This window comes from Pinus tabuliformis, chromosome Q, assembly GCF_031772625.1.
Source record: "Pinus tabuliformis cultivar Carrire ecotype Pingquan chromosome Q, CPIR1, whole genome shotgun sequence".
NCBI classification, from domain to species: Eukaryota; Viridiplantae; Streptophyta; class Pinopsida; order Pinales; family Pinaceae; genus Pinus; species Pinus tabuliformis.
Genome location: NC_142296.1, coordinates 286,715,699 through 286,738,677, shown reverse-complemented (window position 1 = coordinate 286,738,677; position 22,979 = coordinate 286,715,699).

The following is a 22,979-nucleotide window of genomic DNA, read 5'->3' as shown; positions in this document are numbered from 1 at the left end:
AAGGTTTCCTGCAAGAAAGAAAATTTTGCGTGCAAAAGGAGGAGGTACAATTATGTCGAAGACTGGTGAGTTTTTGGTCTTTACATTGTCGTACAGATAGCGGCAACAGAAGGTGAGAAAATTACAGCATCCTAGAGCATGGAGTGCTCAAATGGTTCACAGAAGAGAGAACCAGGGAGATGCCAAAAGACTAAGCCAGGAGAGAAGCTCGGTAAGGTATCATGTAGCAGAGAAGATTGTTACTGCAGAGATATGTTGCAGCTCACAGAAATATCATGAAGGCAGTTCCACTAAGGAAGTGGGTAGAATTGCTATGGGATGAAGGAGAAGCATATGACCAGGAGGTAATAAATTTTTGTGCCTCGGGAGTCTAAAGCAAGAGCATTTGACCACCCCTAATCAAAATTCCAAGTCAAAGCTATGGAGAAGGAGATGTGGACAATCATGTAAACTGAGAGCAAATTTATGTTAAAAATGAGCTAATTTGATGGAATTGATAAGTCTTTGGAAGACTTGGATTAATGTAATTATCTTCCATGTATGTGTGTTGAGAGATTTAGGCAATTTATGAGAGGAAATCATGGATCTAAGATGATCCACGCTTATGTAATTTCCTATATAAAGAGAGTATATATTATGAGATAGACATAGCATAGACAGAGAGTGAGAATACAATGTAATCGATAGAGAAATTGTGACTAAGGCTGAAATGCCTTAGACTGTAATTGATTATGTATAATATAAATACATTTTTTATGTGGATTTCATGTGTCTGGATAGCAATAGTTAGATGTCTGTGTTGAATAAGTGAAATTCCATGTTGTAGGATTGTTGATCGACCATCGATCACTATAAGGATCGATGTAAATCCAGCGTTAATACGATATATGTGTGAGAGTGTTTAAACAGAGTGTGGCAGAGTTAATCTGGGTGGAAATGTGAATTCCATCATAAGTAAACAAGCACAGAGGGAGCGTCAGATCGTTTAGATCGACAAATATTAGTGGCGGAAAAAGAATGGCGGAGGAATAGATCTGGATCATTAGATTGACAGATCTATTAGATCAACGGTGATCAGCAACTGTGAGGGATAGGAGTGTACGGATGTCTTGATCGTGGTTGAACCCCTGCACTAAATCCTAGCCGACGATCTCATTTTCAAACGCTTACATCACAGTCAACTGCGGGGGTTAAGCTGTATAGTACTCCGTGTGCTAGTTGAAGATCCACAAACCATAGATTTGATGACCTCGTATATCCAACAGATATCGGGTCATAAAGTGATTGGATGTTAATCTAAGAATGGACCCGAACATTTATAGATCAAGGATTTATATTCCATATCGGCTTCGTAAGGACGATTAACCCTCGTGCAAGTGCCTCAACCGATATCATTGTTAACCGTTGGATCAAGTGCACTTGATCAAACGGTGGAGGATCGCCGATTAGTTACGCATCACAATCATTCATGAGTTAATGAACCTTGGCCTTAAGAAAATGTGATGTGGGATGTGTGATATCAAATGGTGGAGGATCGGTGATTGGGTTTGTTGATCGAGTGGATCAACAACCGTGGGATTGAATGGTAAGATCAACGACGGAGATTGAAGCCGATAAGACTTGGGCCTAAGTGGACCCATGAAGTTTATGGATGTGGGTTTAAATCTATTTGGGGTCCGGTCTTGTGCTTTCGGAGTGGGACCGACGTTCGTTGGCAATTTTCATTGTATTCCCCTGTTTGGTGAGTGGTCAGGTTTTTGTTAAAACCTACCAATGTAAATGCTTTTGATTTGTATAGGTGGGCCATAACCTATAGGTCCGTGTATTATTTTATAAAGATGGAGCTAAACTACCTTTAGGTAGTTTTAGCCATCATCATATTGTTATAGGAATATGGAAATTCACAGAGAAATAAATATATTTCTACTTTCTCATCCTTTATGTAAGGCATACATCTCAATATCTCTATAAAATTTTTGGCATATCCATCCATGGTGAGCTGACCCATTTTGTTCATGAACTTCATTTATTTTTCTACCATAATATCTTTCAGATGAGTATTTCTCCCTAGAATATTTCTCAAATTTACTCCAAGTAAGCTTCTTCTCTCGAATTCCCCTAACATTATTGAGGTATTCCCACTAGATATTAGTTTTTCCTCATAGGTTCAAGTTATAGGTGTAACTATTAGGTTTGTTGGTTTCTGTCATTAAGGGTTTCCATGGTAAATCATATTGTCTATTTCTTGCTTGATTAATTTTCTCTCTAATAATGAATGTGATCATCATAAAGGTTTAATACCCATAGAAAGTTTCTTCACTAGAATGTTCCTAGGTGGTAGAAAGCACTATATAAAGCTACAAAAGAAATTAAATGATATTTCTTAAGTTATTTATAATTGGATGTCTACTCAACTGGAGGTTTCCCACTCAAAGAGGCAAGTGAGCATTATTTCCAGTAATAAATGTATAACATTTTGGTACTATTCTAGTCCTTGATTGTGATTATCGTTGTTTCAAGGTATCCTTTTTATAGTAAACATAGGTAAATATACTATTTCCTATATATATATATATATATATATATATATATATATATATATAGTAATCAATGTCATAAGTTGTATCAAATCGTTGTCCTAAGCACATGTTTTATATATAAAAAAAATGTTTGAGGCATGCTTTGACATTTCTAAATAGCATAGTGATCTATTGTTTAGTGAGTAAAACTATGTTAAGAGAAGCATACACATAATAAATATAAGATGTTTCCCCTGGCTTAAAACCCATGAATACACCCCTTTAGGAAGTACCATATTAAAGAAAAGCTATAAATGGAATTTCACTCCACGTACCCATAGGCATATTGAAAGACCTCTAGATTTCCTCAAACTAATATTAGGTTAGTCAATTGACCATATTGTCGTAGTGCCACAAAGAATACAAAATAGGAATATTACTCTCTAGTATTTTCCTAATTGAGTAATATTAATAAGGCTATGGTTGAGTTTCCTTAGAGCCTTAAAAAGTTGGGATGAGTACTATTATTGGACCTCATATTCCAATATTAGAGAGCTATAGCACCTAACACTCCCTTGATCTTATGACCTCCAAATCCATTCTCTTTGTTTATATTATTGGAAACTATGCAAAAGTGTTGTCCTAAAAAATTATGTGCTTAGTCACTCTAAACCTTACCTCCTACTATAGTGAAAATAATTCATACATAATTCATGGTATTGAAAATTTGAGAATTCTATTAATGTGGTATTTTTTAGGTATGAATGTAACATTGTAGGAGTACAAAATGAAAAAAAAAATGGTTCTCACCACACCCTTTTTTGGGACATATCTCATTATACTTCTTGTTTCATTCTAATTTTCATGGTTCCATTGTCTAGTAAACCTTTCTCGGTGGACCTACTCACCCTATTAACCAAAAGCTATCTTAGTAGCCCTAGAAATAATCACATTGGTACTCCTCTCCAATAACCATTTTATCATGCATGCCATCCCTAAGACTACTAGAAACCATGATCTCATTGATTGAGTATCAACCTTGGAAACACTTTGTGAGAAGTTGTAACACCAACTGAGTTGTACACACTCCTGTACTAAGAAAATATTTTTTTCTATCAATTCCAAGCTGACAAAGTACATTTATCCCCATAGCAATTGGCCAAATTTATGAATATGTATCGTTAATTCAACTAACAAGCATTCCAACTAGATAGAGTAGAGTCATCCAATATAATGGGGGCTAACACTAAACAATTTGTTTGTGAAAATATGATTTATAAATGGAATTAGCTCCATAAAGTGGTTCTAAACAAATTTTATGGCCAATTCATAGGTTGGATCACTAGTTTCAAAACTCATTTTCCATGCATGACATCAAAAATGAATTTATGAAGCTTTTTGTCATATCTTATATTTACATCCTAAATGATGGTAATGGTGGGAATGGCAGAAGAACTACCATAGGTGTTATCTCGGTTGGACACAATTTGCAATGGATATTTGACCAAGACATTCACTATTTGGGATGCATGATGAAGCTTAAATGATATCGTATGGTTTAAGATTACATTTTTTATTTCGAGACACATTCTTTTCAAATCAAAGTCATGTTATAAAATTTCTTTAGTGAGTTATTTATTATTGTTTTTAAGGAAGAGGCACATTCCCAATTCTTAATTTATCCACCTACTAGATAGATAAATCATTTAAAAGAGAAAATGGATCCCAAAATAGCACAAATACCTGCTAAAAATTATAGCAAGCACGATTCAATTTGACTTATGCCCTAGTCAAATTGAGTAATTTCATTTTCTACATCAGCAAGATGACTTGGATTGCAATTAGCTAGAGTGACATAGCCTTATCGACTAGTTAACCCAGTAAATTCAAGTTATAGGCTTGGAGTAGAGTTTTGCATGTAGTGATTGCTAAAATTTAGCAATCTAGGTTATTTTCAGTTGAACTCAGTTAACTGAGCTCAAGTAATTAATTGAGTCAGTTGAAGGCCAATTGAGTAGTATAATTGTTGTTGACTCACTAATATCTCAATTAAACAAGCTAGTCAGCTAAAAATAGGCCAAACATGCATGAAATTAGAATTTCCTAGATGGAATGGAGGAAAAGGCACATCGTAATTATCAATTGTATACTAGCTGAGTGTACTGGCTTGCTAGTTAAGAAGATGATCAATTCCTTAGGATTTGCATAGTGAAATATGGAATTCCCTATTATTTAGAAGCTCAATTTCTCCTAAATTGTGCAAGGAAATATGAGGAAGCTAGAGGCTTGAATTTTCTAAGTGTTGGCCAGACCAAGATAGTAAGTAGGAGAACAAGTTTACATCGCAAAGTGTGCTTTAGAGTTGAATCAATACATTGTAATAGTTTCTCATTCTCATATGATTAATGAAAAGCAATGGATGGTTTTTCCCATTTGGGTTCCTCTGCAAATCATTGTGTTCTTATGGTTTTTATGGTTGCATGTCATTGCATGTGTTTCTAAATTGTGATTCCCATTCTGTAAAATTGTAGAGGAAATTTGTAATCTCTTTTTTTCAGTTCGAATTCATTAGTAGTTGAAAATTTCTATTAATTTATACATGGTATCATCATTTGAAAACATAATATAAACCAGCAAATAATTCTTCTCCCTCATAAATTTCGATTTGTGGATTTAGTGAAGTAGTTTTCTTCCGTGTGGGAAAATGTCTTTCAAGGGATTGAGATTGGAGTATGCCCTGGAGGGAACCTCAAATTTGATACCTTGGAAGGATAGGATGAAAGCTATACTTGATGATAATGGAGTGTTAGAGTACATCAAAATTGACATACCAAAAACAACAATATAAGATGCACAATAGTTAGTCCAGTGGAAGAAGGGTACCGCAAAATCTAGGAGGATCATCTTCGAGAGTGTGAGAGACTACACAGTCTCAAATTTACATGGAAAATAAACTCCATTTGCTATGTCGAAGACCCTCACTGAGCTATTAAAAAATGGAAGTGATGATAGGAAATTGGGATTGAGGGATAATCTCATAAACGTCTTCATGCATAAAAATGAAACCATTCCACACCACCTCTCCATATTCACTCAGGTTTGAGATGAATTTGGAGGAGTAGGAAAAAATATGCCATCTTCTAAGCTAGTAAGCCTAGCTCTTCTTGGGCTTCCAAAATACTGGCATAACTACTAGGAATCTATAAATGGAAGGGACAATTACCAAATTGGGAAGACTTTGGTCTAATTTGGTGTAGGAAGAAATTCGAAGCAACACTGGAGATGGAGTAACATCAAAAGTTGAGGAGGAAGATAACTTCTCCTTTGTTGGGAATGGCAAGAAAACTAAGGGTAATAAGGCCCAAAGAAAGCCTTAGTGTAGCGAGAACAAGGGCAATAAGAAGGACCTTGGCAAGATAAAATGTTTTCACTCCCATGAATATGGGAATTATCCAACAAATTTTCCACACAAGAAGTATAACAAGAAGCCTTCAGGAGGAGTAGGAGGTGAATCACTTGCCTCACAATTTGAATTATACTTCATTCTAATTGCATGCATGGCCAACACTGTAATGGGGAGTGTGTGGTAACTAGATTTAGGTGCCTCATTCAATATTACAAGATGCAAAGAATTCTTTAGTAGCCTAGAGGAGAAGGATCTCCAGATGCACATAAAACTTGGGGATGATGGGAAGTAAAGTACTAAATAAATTGGAATTATAACCTTTAAGAGGGAGTTAGGCTCCCATCTTCATCTGAAAGATGTTATGTATGTACCTGAGCTGCATATTTTTTTTTATCTCTATAGCTAAATTGGAGGATAAAGTCTATGATGTTGTTTCCGTAAAGGGAAGGCCTTTCTGGGACATGTAACTACCGTGAAAATGAAACAGATTGGAGTTAGAGTGAAAAATATCTACAAACTTGAGGTGAAAGCTCGTGCCGCACTGAGTAGCAAGGAAGAAAATGTGTTGGAGAACTCTAGAATAAACGCATGGGACACTAATACCATGGGGCCTTAAAAATCATGTAGTATATTACCACCAGTATTCCGAAAATGCATCCTTGACCAACATGATCTTCATAAGGGATCCACATTAGGGAAGTATGTAAAATCCACCTTCCATGGCCGAGATAGAAGAGCTGGAGAAATCTTGGAGTGACTCCACTCTGATGCATGTAGACCATTTTCTACATCCTCTACAACAAAGCATAGGTATTACCTAATTTTTGTTGATGACTTTTCTAGAAAATGATGGATTTTCTTCATGAGGAAGACAAATGAAGTCTTTTCCAAATTTTTGGAATTGAAATCATTGGTTGAAAAGGAGACTAATGTGAAATTAAAATCCGTGATAAGTAACAATGGAGAAGAATTTGTCACTAACACCTTCAAGGAATTTTGTGCCAAGGAGATTATTAAAAGAGAACTCATAGCACCCCATAACCCACAACAAAATGGGTTGGACGAAAGGAAGAACAAAATCATAGTTGGAGAAACAAGAGCCATGCTTCATGATCAAGGGATTCCGTTACATATTTGGGAAAAAGTATCAAACATCATGATTTCTTTGTGGAATAGGATCCCTCACATAATACTTAGCATGATCACACTTGAAGAAACTTTTTTTGGGAGAAAGTTAGATGTATCTAATTTTCAAATTTTTGGAGCTATTGTGTATTGCCATGTCTCCAAGGATAACAGGAAGAAATTGGAGTCTACAACTAAGATGGAAGTCTTTGTAGGATACATAGAGACTCCACATGACTATAGGGTGTATTTTCCCTCACTCAGGGTGACAGTAGTGAGGACATATGTCAAGTTTGATGAGGAAAATGCTATGCGATGCTCTTTAGAGAAACAGTTGAGTATCAAACTAGAGGAGGAGTATGTAGCTCCAAAGGAGAAGCCTTAGACAAAGCTCTAGGATGTTATGGAGCAACCACACATGGAGGAGAAAATAGGCAGCCGAGTGGAGGAAGCCACTCAACCAGAATATTCTAGAGAGGGGAGGAAAAGGACCAGAGATGTTGACATATTGGTGCAAGATGCATGGAAGTATGTGAGATCTCCTACATCCTTGCATAGGTAGAGGAGTGTTACAGGGAAAAGTGTCTACGTAGAACTGCTAATCCCACTAAGGCGGGTATCTACCTTAGAAACAAACAAAGTAAAACTACTTTTGTTTTCCTTTATGAAAAATAGATAGAGAAGAATAAAGGAGACCAATCTTTGTCTTGCGCTTGGTTCCTTGCTCGATTCCTCTCTCTTCTGATAGTCTTTTGCTACTCGCTTTCTTGTATACCCAGCTTCATAGAGTACCTATAGAATCAAAGCAGCATAACACTATACAAGAACATGGATCTACTATCATAAACAATCTAGGATCAGATGTAAATTGACCATACAAATGCATGAAACATAAATGACACAAGAGTATGGAGGAAAACTTGAATAGCTTTATTGATAATCAAGAAAGAGCCAAGAGAGTTACAACCAGTTGTTCTGACCCAGCATCATCCTCTTAGCAAGTAAGCCCTTCTTCACCTCATGCAAAGCTTAGATCACCCAACACTATGATGTTGCCTCAAGAAACCAACAACAATTCCTTACAAGATGCAAAATTCCAGCCTCTGTATCTTTGGGATGAGTGATCCATATATAGATTTCTGTAAGGGGGATGAGTCAACTTGTGATTTGATTAGTGTCTTCCCTCTGATAGTTCTTGCTTCCACTTGGAGATTGATGATCTCTTACTCATCCTTGGTCGAATTCAGAGAGGCAAGTGTCACAGGAGAAGTTTCTGGAAGATTCCATGCTTCTCCACCTCACGGATTGACACTGCCATTTGTCTCTTCTCGCCCATCACACCCCATAGTAGGGCTTTTTGAAATGAAATGCACCCACTGAGTGTACTTAGGTGAGATGCAACGCACTTTGCCTATGGAGCAAGTGAAATGATCCAGTTTTGACCAGTTCTGAGTAGTTTTTCATGGAGAACTTCTGGGAGAATCTGTAATCAGTTGACCTTGTTCCTTTAGGGGTTGGAACAACACTTTTAGGGACTTAGGAGCCCTTGTTTTATGGACATTTTATGCTTGGGGTTGCAGTACCCAAAAATGTCTATAACAAGGAGGTCACCAAATAGATACACTGGTTATATGGCTCTCATGACAAAACTCATTGAGTCATAGCCTTCTTCATTTAAGGAAGCAGTTTCTCAACTAGTTTGGGTTGATGCCATGGTGGAGGAGTATGAATTCATCATGAAGAACAATGTCTGGAAGTGTAACACCATCCTCCCACATTCACCTAAGATAACCAGTCCACTAAGGTAAACATGTGAAAAATAGTTACTATTATATGATTCAACTCCCCATGTACAGTTAAGGAAGTGGAATCGACATGAAAAAACAAATCTCACCTTCCCTGGAAGATACAAAACCTTCAAGAGTGAACTGACCCCTTCAGGTGTCCCACCCCTAAGAGAACTCTATTTTTCACTGACCTAGAGCCTCAGTCACTCCCATGACAAGGCATGCATGTGACTAGGACCCTCCAGTGACTCCCACAAAAAGGAATCCATGCATCTATGGCATTTTGTAGGAAGTTTACTGCCAATGATCCCATATTCTATGCCACTTTTTTAGGGCCAAGGCTCAAGCCACTGCCCAAAACTTCATGAAACTTCCATAAATGATAAATAACATTGAAACAAGGTTACTAATACAAACACTTGAACAAGGAATTGATCTGAACCCTACTAGCCATGACAGTCATTTCGTCAAACATATCATAAATAGATAATCTAAAAGTCACAACAATAGATATGAACATAGGGATCTCATACTTTTCTGAGAATCATCAAAGAGGACTGATATATCCTCACAATAGTTGCATTGTTATATATTAGGTCATCCATTCATTAACATTTAATATACTAACCAAAACATGATGAAAGCCATACATCATAACTATCATAAAACATGCTTATAACCATCAAATAACCAAATATATATCAATGAGGAAACAACCATTAAGGTAACATAATGTCAAGCACATTTACTCATAAAAATCCAATCAATTTAAGGAATTACATGTATCACCCGACCATACATTGGACTGAACCAAATCTCTCTTTCAGTCAATCACCCGCGCGGCATATTCCAAGCATGAATGTGGGATTTCATGAAACAAATCAAACAAAACCAAACTAGGGCTTCCATAGGCTAAACCACCTCAAATCTCGATCAGTGATTCCACCTCATAGTCGGACATCACTAACCATCACAAGTTATGTCTCTACCGAGGTCGTCCATGGCTCCAGTGTGTTTGTTCCTGTTAGTGTCAGTCTTTCCAGCCTTCCTCCAGTGATCAAATATGCTCTTACAAAGTGATTTTGAAGTGTCAAGGTCAAATTTTGTCATTTCAGTAAGTCTTCAAGCAAAATTTGGTCACTAGGCATTAGGCCTAGGGTTTGCCCAAATGTCAGTCCATGTCACCATTCAGCTGAGTTTATCATCATTCATAGGGTTTTCATTATCATGTCAGTGTCTAATGAGTCATTTTACACCTGGTCCATGCTTCAGTTGCCACCCAGGCAAGGTCATTTCCCTCTCCTAGGGTTTTGAAGCCAATTCCTCTTGGACAGTCAAATCATCGGCAAAACTTGTTTCCTGATGTTCATACACCTTCCCCTATCCTTAAAGTACCTTATAAAACACTTCCCAACACTCAGATCCCCCAAAATCCTCATTTTTGCACAAACCCTAGTTTCTAGCTACAACCTGGCAATTTTCTAGGTTTGGCCTGTGTTTTGCCCTTTTCGACCCCTTCCCCTCACTCAATCTCTGAGATTCCACTTTCCCCTGCTTCCTAACATCCCTCCCCACTCCCAAAAATTTCCCCAAGAATTTAGAAGCCCCCTATCCCCTTCATTTCGCTCCATTTCGACAAAATCCCTTGTTTCACACATCGGGACAAGTTGCACTCAAATGATGTTTCAGAGCAATAAAAGATGAATTTTGGAAAACTGAGAGAGGTTTTTGTCCATAACATGCCAAATAAGGAAAACCTCCTTCACATTTTGCACAGGTGTCATGGTTTTAGAGCAATGCCAAAATTACAGTCACCGGATCCAAGGAGTTTGGCCAAGGCACAAAAAAGGAAGAAGAAGACCAACCCGCTCCGTATCTTGGCTGAGGCCTCTCTCACTCACCATGATACTCATTAGCATCCTCCTAGCAGCAAACCCAAGAAATTTTGAGATTTTTGAAGCATTTTTGGCATTTTTGGGAATTTTACAGGTTTTGGCCATTTGACTGGTCTCACCCTGCGCGCGACCATACATGGGGGCAACTCAGAACGGGGAAAACTTTGCATTTTTGGAATTTTCATGCAAAAATACACTTTCCTATGGATGGGTTTCAGATTTTATAGAGATTTGGGCTTCCAAAAGCTCAAAATACATGCAAATTTTGACTTTCTGCCCCTATTTTGAGTTGCAGAAAGCTGTCTTGGGAGAAATGACTTTTTAGGGGTCAAATCAACTCCAAATTCCGAAATTCCAATGGGGTTGGAAAGTAGACTCGTAGACCTTTCCAACGAGCTATTTTGCACCTGATTTGGACACCAGGAAGGCCCTCAAACAGAGCTGTGAATGTGCGCGACCAGTCAGGGAAATTTGCCTGTTTTGACCAGTTCGGCCAGCAAAACACTGTTTTCATCTTGGTTGACTTTTGAGACATGTAAATGATGGATTTTTGTGTAATTTTCATAGCACTTAGATACTTTTACTCTCCTTGAACACTTCTAGAAGTTTCTTTGATGTAAATGGTAAATATTTAATGCATGGATAGGTTTCCTAGGTTTTAGAGGCAAGTTGTTTTGACTGCCTATTATCTAGTGCTCATTTTAGAATTAGTTGAAACAGCTCCTAGGAAGCTGAGCTCGACCCCTAGAGGTGGGGAAAGGAGTTAGACCATCTATATTATGCCTTCTCTTACTCATTTTCATGGTTGGACTCTTGAGGGAGAAGCTCCTATTGTATATTTTACTTGTATCTCTGCAATTTGAGGAAAAGGAAGACCAGGGTTTTGCAGACATCATTGGGATTCTTGTGGACTCTTATGTTGATGGTGTGTTCTCTTATTGTAATTTTAAGTGTGTTTATGTGTTCCATCTCTTTCTTTACTGCAGCTTATTGAACAAATGAAGTGATAAAGTTTGAATTCATGCTTGCCATGCTCAGCTTTCAAATTTGTTTAATGTTTATGTTTTCCACTGACTAGAGAGGATTCAAAGTCATTGTTTGCCCTCTTTAGCTTCTCTTTTTTCTTCCTTGATCATCCATCTCAGCTAAAGGCATCAACACAAACTCCTACCTTGCCCCAAAGACCCACCTGCAGAAACTGTGTCAAATCCCCGCACCCTAAAATTGCAGATCCTCATTTTGCCACCAAAAAACCCCAAAAACCCCCAAATCAACCTTTTAATCAGTTTACTAGCCTAATATCAGTGTTACCTTTGATTGGTCATCTCGCCCCATTGAAAATTTGCCGAGATAGACCGGAGAGAGCCTTCTCATACCCCGTAGGGCTAGCTACGAGGTGAAATGGTTTGATGTTGCCTTGAAGGTTTACCTTCCTCAGCCTAGTGTGAAATCTCAAGCACTAACAGTTCCAACCAAGGCTTCCAAGACTAGTAACTCAACCCACAATTGTTGTCGGGCTCAGATCATTTGTTTGTTATGCAACCAACTTACAAAAAGATAGATCAATGACTTAAAAAGTATCCTCTTCGAGGTGGAAACCTCATTTACATTACATAAATGAATATTTCTTGGATGATACAAATGAAAAAACCTTCTTTGTATATATAGGAGTCTAAGGGGCCACAATATAATTATAGCCTACATAACAATAATAATGTAACGGCACAAAAATAACAATAGTGGGCTTCAATGGGGCACCACAATAATAATATGGGGCCTACATGGGCACAAAAATAAAAATAAGGGAGTTACACTAATAATAACAATAACAATCAGGGGGCTACACTAGTATTATAGGGACCTAACATGCCCCTCTCCTTCAAAACGTTGTTGTCCTCAATGCTTGAGTAATTCTGGATGCTTCTATATAAAATTATCATCCTCCCTTGTGGAATATCAAAAGGGTAAGTTCTTCCACTTAATGAGATACTCTGAAATTGATTAATTCTGTAGTTGTCAAGTTCTTGTTTCCATTACTACTTTAGGCTCAAATATGATTTTTTCTTCTTCATAAAGTTTTGGTAAAACTATTTGAACTGGAATCTTGTCGCCAATAACCTTCTTTAAGCATGAAACATGGAAAATTGGGTGTACTCGAGAAGATGCAGGTAGCTCCAATTTGTCTGCCATAGTACCAATCTATTGCAACACCTTGTAAGTACCATCTTAATTGGGTGATAATTTATTATCCTTATTAGCTTGCTTGAGATACATTTGTTCAATGTATGGTTGTAGATGTAAAAATACCAAGTCACCGACATCAAAATTTCTTTCACTATGATGCTGATCTGCCTGTTGTTTCATTCGATTTTGCACCATAGTGAGGTTATCCTTTAAGAGTTGGAGAACTTGTTGTTGATTCTCGATCTGATATTCCACTGCTTGAACCTTATAATTTTCTCTTAAAGATGATGTGGTGGATGGTGGATGATATCCATAAAGTTCCATAAATGGGGATATTTTTGCTGCAGTATGGAAGGAAGTGTTATACTACCCTTCAGCAAGAGTTAACCACTTAACCCATTGTGTTTGTTTATCAGATACAAAGAAATGAAGATATTGTTCCAAACATTTGTTCACTATCCCATTTTCCCCACTAGATTGAGGATGATAAGATGAACTATGAACTAATTTAGTACAAAGACAAGAAAGAAATTCTATCCAAAAATTTCCACTGAAAATGGGATCTCTGTCACTTACTATAATCTTTGGATTTCTATGAAGCTTTTGAATTGCTTCCGTAAATGTAGTAGCAACTGTATTGGCTTTAAAATGATGGGATAATGCACAAAAGTGTGCATACTTGGTAAGTCTATAAAATATCACCATGATGATACTCTTTCCTTTAGACTTGGGTAAACCTATGATAAAATCCATTGCGACCTCCTCACAACATTGACTTGGAATGAATAAAGGTTCTAAAATACATGGGGTCTTAATTGCCTCAAATTTATTTTGTTAGAAAACCAAACATTCTTCCACAAACTTTTGAATATCAGATTTAAGGTCACCCTAAAAAATTTCCTTCTTGACCCTATGGTAACTTTTTAAAAATCATGAGTGCCCTCCTAAGGGAGAGGTGTGCAATTCCAAAGGAATATTTTGTTTTCTTTGGGAATAATATGTACTGGGATATTTCTGAAAACTTTGAATAAGTGACCACACCTCTTCGTCATTCTTCCATTCATCCTTTGCTTCAGTTATCCACTTAGGATGGATAATACAAATGGCGTAAAGAAATGCTTCCATATCCTCATCCTTTCTTGAGAGTGTATCTGCAACAACATTTTGCTTCCATTTTTTGTAGATGATTTCAAATTCATAACCCAACATCGTTTTCACCCATTTTTTATGCTCTTATGAAGATAATTTTTGTTCCAAAATGTATTTAAGACTATCATGATCCGTTTTTATCTTGAAGTGTCTTCCCATTAGGTAAGGTCACCATTGCTTTAGTGCGTGTTGTATTGCCAACATTTCCTTCTCATAAATAGGTTTGTGTAAATAATTTCCTTTGATTGGATGAATTTCAAAAGAAATGTGTCTTCCTTCTTTCATTAACAAAACACAAATTCAATTTCCTGAGGCATCACATTCCACAATAAACGTTCTTGTTTAGTCTAGCGTAGCTAAGAATGGTGCTTGGCACATTGCCTCTTTAAGATGTTCAAAGCCCTTCATTGCTTATAGAGTCTAAGAAAATGCAGCTTTCTTTAGTAATCATGTTAGAGGTTCCATTATTCTCCCATAATTATTAACAAACTTGCGATAATACCTTGTAAACTTGAGAAATACTCGAAGATGCGTTATGGTTGTGGGGATTTTCCATTCCTTAATGTATTAATTTTTCCAGGGTCTACCTTAACACCCTTGTGAGATACAATATGACCCAAATATTCAACCTCATGTACTCTAAAGAAACATTTGCGGGCTTTTGCATATAGTTATTTCTCCTCCAATAGTTTGAGCACCCTGTCAATAGGTTGAACATGATCCTTCCAAGACTTGTTGTAGATTAGTAAATCATCAAAAAATACAAACACAAATTTTCTAAGTAAGGGTTTTAAAATGGAATACATCAAACCTTGAAATGTTGAAGGTGCATTAGAAAGGCCAGAACGCATGACCAAATAATGACCCTCATGAGTTCTGAATGTTGTTTTCAGAATTTCTTTAGTATTTATTCTAATTTAATGATATCTTGAACGAAGATCCAACTTGGTGAAGTAAATTGGTCCATATAATTCATCCAACAATTCATCAATGACAGGAATGGAAAATTTATCTTTAATAGTGAGCTTGTTGAGCTCCCTATAATCCAGACACATATGTCTTGATCCATCCTTCTTGTGCACCAATACTATAAGAGTAGAGAAAGTAATTTGGTTAGGTTGAATTATACTAGCTTCTAGCATTTCTGCAACCATACCTTTAATTTCACTCTTTTGAGCATAAGGATATCTGTAAGGCCTGATGTTTGGAGGAGCACTTCCTGAAATTAAATGAATAACATGATCATGATCACTAATAGGTGGGAGGCCTTTGGGAGTCTCAAACACCTTGGAATGATTGTCCAATACTTTTTGGAGATATGGAGAAATAGATGATTTTGATGTTTGAACATCTAGTGAGCATAATTGTACAATTAAACTTCGTTGTTCTTTATTCAGAATATTTTTCATTCCATTAGAGCTAATATATTTCTTGGTTTCCCTGCGATACCCTTTAATTCAACTTCCTTTCCTTCAAAAAAAATTCAAGAAAATTTCTTGAAAATTGAAAGTTATCATCCACAAAGATTGTAACCATTAGACTCCTAGTACAATATTAGCACCACCCATTAGAATGGAAAGCATTGGATGATTCAATACATATTCCCCCATGGTTGGCTTGATATTATGGCACTTTATAGATAAATTTATAGTTCCTCCATTTGGAACCATCCCTTGACACTCTAGTGCTGGATATAGGAAGCAATTCAATTCCTTGGCTATCTTACAATGAATAAAATTATGGGTACTACCCAAATCAACCAGCACCATTACATTTTTCTTCTTGACATATCCTTCTGTATTAAGAGTTTGAGGAGTGGTAATTCTTGCCAATGCATTACAAGATATGGTCAGATTCATTTCTTCTTTCTATGGGGTTGGCACCTGGTGTATATTCTCCTCTTTTGATGTTTCATGTTCCCTTTCTTCCTCTGCTTCGAAATATTTGTAGAATAATTTATTCTCAACACACTTATGACCTTTAGTGTATTTTCTATCAAAATTGTAACAAAGCCATTTTTCTCCTTTTTCCTCCAATTTTTGTGGTGTCAACGTTGTAGGTTCTAGAATACTAGGAGAAGCAACACTTCCATCTTTATAGTTGTGATTGGTAGAATTCCTTGTTTCCATAATTTTTTTTTTCAATTTTTCTTGCGACCTATAATGCCCTCTCCAATGAATCAGGTTCCCAAAGGCGAACCTCGTGTTGGATCTTATATTTCAAAATACCTATGAAGACATCAATCATATGCTTCTCTGGAATATCAATTACCCTAAATTCAAGTTTTTTAAGTTTTTAATGTGCACCTCCATTCAACCCTTTTGTTTGAGATTTATCAATTCGCTAAAGAAGGTGTTTCTCTTTGTATGTTCATAATGTGCTATTATTTCCTCCATAAAAATTGTCCAAGTGACAAGCCGTTTACAATGAAAAATCCATCTATAGCATACAAACTAATAGGGCTCTAAATATAGAGATGCAATACATACCTTTTTTGAGGGTTTCACATCCTGTATATCAAAATATTGCTCCATCTGTAGTATCCATGTTACCAGACCCTTGCTATCAAACTTCCTAATATCTATCTTTGGAATGTGGTGGTTCTTAAACCCCACATTGGATTCTCTAAAATCATAATTCATATTCCTTTTCTCCTCATCATGATTTTCATGGATTACTGTGTCACCATGTGGAATCGATTCTTGCAACAAATTTGCTAATCCTTCCATCTTGAAATTCATCATTGCTTCCATGTCTGCTTTTAAACCATTCCTGCGACCTTTTATTTCTATTTTTAAACCATCCATGACCCATTTTAAGTCATCCATGTCATTTTTGGTTTCTCTTTGTGAGAGAAAAAGTTGTTGCACTTGGTCTTGTAATTTTGGTATATCATGCTACAGTTCTTCCTATTCATGCCTCAAAGTAGAGATTTTTGAGGGCTTAATGGGTGTAGAATTATTTTGTTTTGGAGGAAATTTAGAACCAAATACTGATATATATGCTTCAATATGCCTTTTTAATCATTTCAAACTATTTTTTCAAACAAAAGTTATGCAAAATTTAAAAAATACACACCTTTTTCTTGCTCTTTAAAGCCTCTATATTGAAATTGTTGTATCTCTGTAATTTCAAATTCTAAAGGTCTTAAACTCAACCCTGTGGTAGTCCAATGAATCTTCTTTCCAATGCCAAAAGTGAAACCAATATTGGATTCTTCAATATAGAGTTATGTCAAATATCCCATGATGGCCTAATTATGGACTTGTTTAGTAGAGAAAAGTTGTATGGGATTTCATGTGTCATTGTTTCAAAATTCGGCCCTGAAATTGCTTCTAGAAAAATTATTGTTGGTTCCCTTTCAACTTATTTTTAAATAATTCAAATCTAATGCCTGAAACAAAAATTATGATGATTTTCCCTAGGTCACTTGTTTGAGACTAAATTCTAGAGTCTACAAAAACCCTAACTTCTTCAGACCATATATCAGAAAATATAGCCCAAAAAGATCAAAAATTTTGGCACAAACTTCACCAAGATTTCGACTCCACGTGATCACAATTTTAGCTTATGAAACTTTGTAGAGAATTTTTTATAGTGAAAATACCATGATTTCTTGTTTAAAGCATTGAAACCCTAGAATCCATAGCTCTGATATTAAATGTTATGCAACCATCTCACAAAATGATAGATTAACGACTTAAAAATTATCCTCTTCAAGGGGTAAACATCCTTTAAATTACATAAATGAACAATTATTGGATGATACAAATGACAAGACCTCCTTTGTATATACAAGAGTCTAAGGGGTCACAAGCTAATCAAAGTCTACATAACAATAATAATGTAAGGGCACAACAATAACAATATTAGAATTCTATTGGGTGCCACAATAACAATATGGGGGCTACATGGTCACAAGAATAAAAATAAGGAGGATACCATAGTATTATAGGGACCTAACATTTTTCAACCACGGCTTCCAAGACTAGTAACTCAACCAACCAAGGGCTCCAAAGTGTATGTCCAACCAAGGCTTCCAGGAGTAGTAACTCAAGCCAAGTTGTTACAGGGATTCCAGAGAATTTTTCCAAACAATGCTCTAGGAAATAGTAACTCAAACCACAACCAAATGGATATGAGGACCAACTAGAAAAAAAAAATAAAACCCAAAAAACATGGCTGTCGAGGAAATGGCAAGGCTAGGAATAATGAATCATTTTTCCAGATAAATGTATGAGATGTACTAGGATCTTTCTGCAAATTTTTGAATAAGTGACCACACCTCTTCATCATTCTTCCATTCATCCCTTGCTTTGATTATCCACTCAGGCTAGATAATATAAATGACACAAAGAAATGCTTCCACATTCTCATCCTATCTTGAGAGTGAACCTGCAACAACATTTTGCTTCCATTTTTTGTAGATAATTTCAAATTCATAACCCAACATCTTTGTCACCCATATTTTATGCTCTTCTGAAGATAATATTTTTTCCACAAAGTATTTAAGGCTATCATGATTTTTTTTTACCTTGAAGTGTCTTCCCATTAGATAAGGTTGCCATTGCTTTAGTGCATGTAGTATCATTTCCTTCTCATAGATAGGTTTGTGTAAATAATTTCCTTTGATTAGAAAACTTTCAAAATCAATGGGTCTTCATTCTTGCATTAAAACAACACCAATTCCATTTCTTGAGGCATCACATCCCGTAATAATTTTTTTTGTGAAGTCTGGTGAAGCTAAGAACAGTGCTTGGCACATTTCCTCTTTAAGATGTTCAAAGGGCTTTGTTGCTTCTAGAGTCCAAGAAAATGCATCTTTCTTTAGTAATGATGTTAGAGGTGTTGTTATTCTCCCATAATAATTAACAAGATTGTGATAATACCCTGACAACCTGATAAATCCTTGAATATGCTTTATGGTTGTGGGGATTTTCCATTCTTTAATGGCTTTAATTTTGCTAGGGTCTACCTTAACACCCTCATGAGATACAATTTGACCCAAATATTAAACCTCATGTAGTCCAAAGAAACATTTGGAGGTTTTTGCATATAATTATTTCTCCTCCAATAGTTTGATTACCCTCTCAAAAGGCTGAACATGATCCTTCCAAGACTTGTTGTAGATTAGTATATCATCAAAAAATATGAACACAAATTTTCTAAGGGCTTGAAAATGGAATTCATCAAACCTTGAAATGTGGAAGGTGAATTAGTAAGGCCAAAACACATGACCAAAAATTCAAAATGATCCTAATGAGTTCTGAATCTTGTTTTCAGAATGTCTTTAGTCTTCATTCTAATTTGATGATATCCTGAATGAAGATCCAACTTGGTGACGTAAATTGCTCCATGTAATTCATCTAATCATTCATCAATGAAGGGAATGGGAAATTTATCTTTAATAGTGAGCTTGTTTAGTTCCCTATAATCCCAACACATACGCCATCATCCATCCTTCTTGTGAACCAATACTACAGGAGCAGAGAAAGAACTTGATTAGGTTTATTATACAAGCCTCTAGCATTTCTGCAACCATACGCTCAATTTCCCTCTTTTGTGCATTAGGATATCTGTAAGGCTTGATTTTTGGAACACTTCCTGGAATTAAATGAATAGCATGATCATGATCATGAATAGGTGGGAGGCCTTTCAGAGTCTCAAACACCTAGGAATGATTCTCCAAGACTTTATGGATATCTCGAGAAATACATGATTTCGATGTTTGAACCTCTAGTGAGTATAATTGTGCAATTATGCCCTGTTGTTATTTATTCAAAAGCTTTTTCTATTAAAACTAATTATATTTCCTCGTTTCCCTTCTATACCCTTTAATTCAACTTCTTTTCCTTCCAAAAAAAAATTCAAGAAAAGTTCTTGAAAGTTGAAAGCTATCATTCCCAAACATTGTAACCATTAGACTCCTAGTACAACATCAACACCACTCAATGGAATGTAAATCATTGAATGATTTAATACATATTTCCCAATGGTTAGCTTGATATTATGGCACTTTCCAGAGAAATTTATAGTCCCTCCATTTGTAACCATCACTTGACACTTTGGTGCTGGATATACGAAGAAATTCAATTCCTTGGCTATCTTACAATGAATAAAATTATGGGTACTAGCCAAATCAACCAACAATATTACCTTTTTATTCTTGATATATCCTTTTATATTGAGAGTTTGAGGAGTGGTAATTCCTTCCAATGCATTACAAGATATGGCCAAATTCATTTCTTCTTTCTCTAGGGTTGGTTCATGGTGTATACCCTCCTCTTTTGATGTTTCTTGTTCCCTTTCTTCCTCTGCTTCACAATATACGTAGAATAATTTCTTATCAACACACTTATGATCTTTAGTGTATTTTCTATCACAATTGTAAAAAATCCCTTTTTCTCCTCTTTCCTCCATTTCTTTTTGGTGTCAACCTTGTAGGTTGTGGAAGACTAGGAGAACCAACACTTCCATATTTATAGTTGTGATTGGTAGACTTCCTTGTTTCCATAATTTTGTTTTCATTTTTTCTTGCCACCCTGAATGCCTTGTCCAATGACTCAGGTTCCCAAAGGTGAACCTCATGTTGGATGTTATCTTTTAAAGTACCTATGAAGACGTCATTTACTATGCTTCTCTAGAATATCATTTACCCTAATATTCAATTTTTTGAAGTCTTCAATGTGCTCCTCCATTAAACCCTTTTGTTTGAGATTTATCAATGGGCTAAAGAAGGTGTTGCTATTTGTATCATTATAATGTGCTACCATTTCCTCTGTAAAAATTGTCCAGGTGACAAGTGGTTTACAAGAAAAAATCCATCTATAGCATACAAACTGATAGTGCTCTAAATATAGAGATGCAATACATACCTTTTGTGAGGGTTGCACATTGTGTAGATCAAAATATTGCTCCATCTGTAGTATCGATGTTACCGGATCCTTGCCATCAACCTAATATATATCTTTGGAATGTGGTGGTTCTTAAACCCCACATTGGATTCTCTAAAATCATAATTCATGATCCTTTTTTCCTCATCATGATTTTCATGGATTACCTTGTCACCACATGGAAGCCTTTCTTGCAACAACTTTGTCAATCATTCCATTTGGACATTCATCGATTCTTCCATGTATTCTTTTAAACCATTCAAACTTCCTTTGATTTATATTTTCAAACCATCCATGTCACATTTTAATCCATCCATGTCATCTTTGGTTTCTCTTTGTGAGATCAAGATTGGTTGCTCTTGGTCCTATAATTTTGATATATCATGCTACAATTCTTCCTCGACATGCGTGAAAGTAAAGATTTCTGAGGGCTTAATGGGTGTAGAATTCCTTTGTGTTGGAGTAATTTTAGAACCAAATACTAAAATATATTCTTTAATATGCCCTTTGAATCACTTCAAACTGATTTTTCAAACAAAAGTTATGCAAAATTTAGAAAATACACACCTTTTTCTTGCTTTTTAGGAGCTCTTTATTGAAATTGTTGTATCTCTGTAATTTTAGATTTTAAAGGTCTTAAATTCAGGCCTATCGTAGTCCAATGAATCTTCTTTCCAATTCCAAAATTTAGATGAATATTGGATTCTTCAGTATAGATTTATGCCAAATATCCCATGATGACATAATTATGGACTTGTTTAGTAGAGTGAAGTTGTATGGGATTCCACATGTCACTGTTTCAAAATTCAACCATGAAATTGCTTCCAAAAAAAACATAGTTCATTCCCTTTCAACTACTTTCTACATAATTCAAATCCGATGCCTGAAACAAAAGTTATGACGATTTTACCTAGGTCACCTATTTGAGACTGAATTCTGGAGTCTGCAAAAACCCTAATTTCTTTGGACCATATCTCAGAAAATATAGGGAAAAAAGATCAGAAATTCTGGCACAAAGTTCACCAAGATTTTTAATCCACGTGGTCGCAATTTCAACTTCTAAAGCTTTGTAAAATAAGAGTTATAGCGAAAATGCCACAATGGCTTGTTTGAAGTAGCGAAACCCTAGAATCCAATGCTCTAATACCAACTGTTATGCAACCATCTCACAAAAAGATAGATCAATGAATTAAAAAGTATCCTCTTCAAGGAGTAAATCTCCTTTACATCACATAAATGAACAATTCTTGGATGACACAAATGACAAAACCTCCTTTGTATATATAGGAGTCTAATGGGTCACAATATAATCATAGTCTACATAAAAATAATAATGTAAGGGCACAATAATAACAATAGTGGGCTTCTATTGGGTTTGAATCTTTTTCTACCCTCCTCCCTTAGCGGGGTGAATAATGGACATGTAAATTCGAAAATCTGATAGTCCTACCAAGCTTACAAAAAAAAAGTAGTGGGCTTCTATGGGGCACCACAATAACAATATGGGGGCTACATGGTCACAACAATAACAATAAAGGGGGTGCACTAGTATTATAGGGACGTAACATTGTCCAACCTGGGCTTCCAAGACTAGCAACTCAACTCACCAAGGGCTCCAAATCATTTGTCCAACCAAGGCTGTAGGACTAGTAACTCAACCCAAGTTGTTACAGGGCTTCCATAGCATTTTTCCAACTACGCCTCCAGGAAGTAGTTACTCATCCCACAACCAAAGGAACATGAATACCAACTAGAAAGAAAAATAAAACCCACAAAGCCATGGTTTCCTAGGAAATTGCAAGGTAGGAAATACCATTTTCAGTCCAAGAAATCCTCCACGCCAATGATAGATCATAGTTAAGAAACCACATGCATGTGATAGGCATGCCAAAACTAGCAAGGAAATCATACCTGTACTTTGGTACCTACAAGAAAAACCTGCTATAGTTGTTTATCTTGATGTCCTCTTGCACTTTCCTGCTCTTCCTTTTCCTTCTTGCTCCAAATCCCAAGTATGCGAC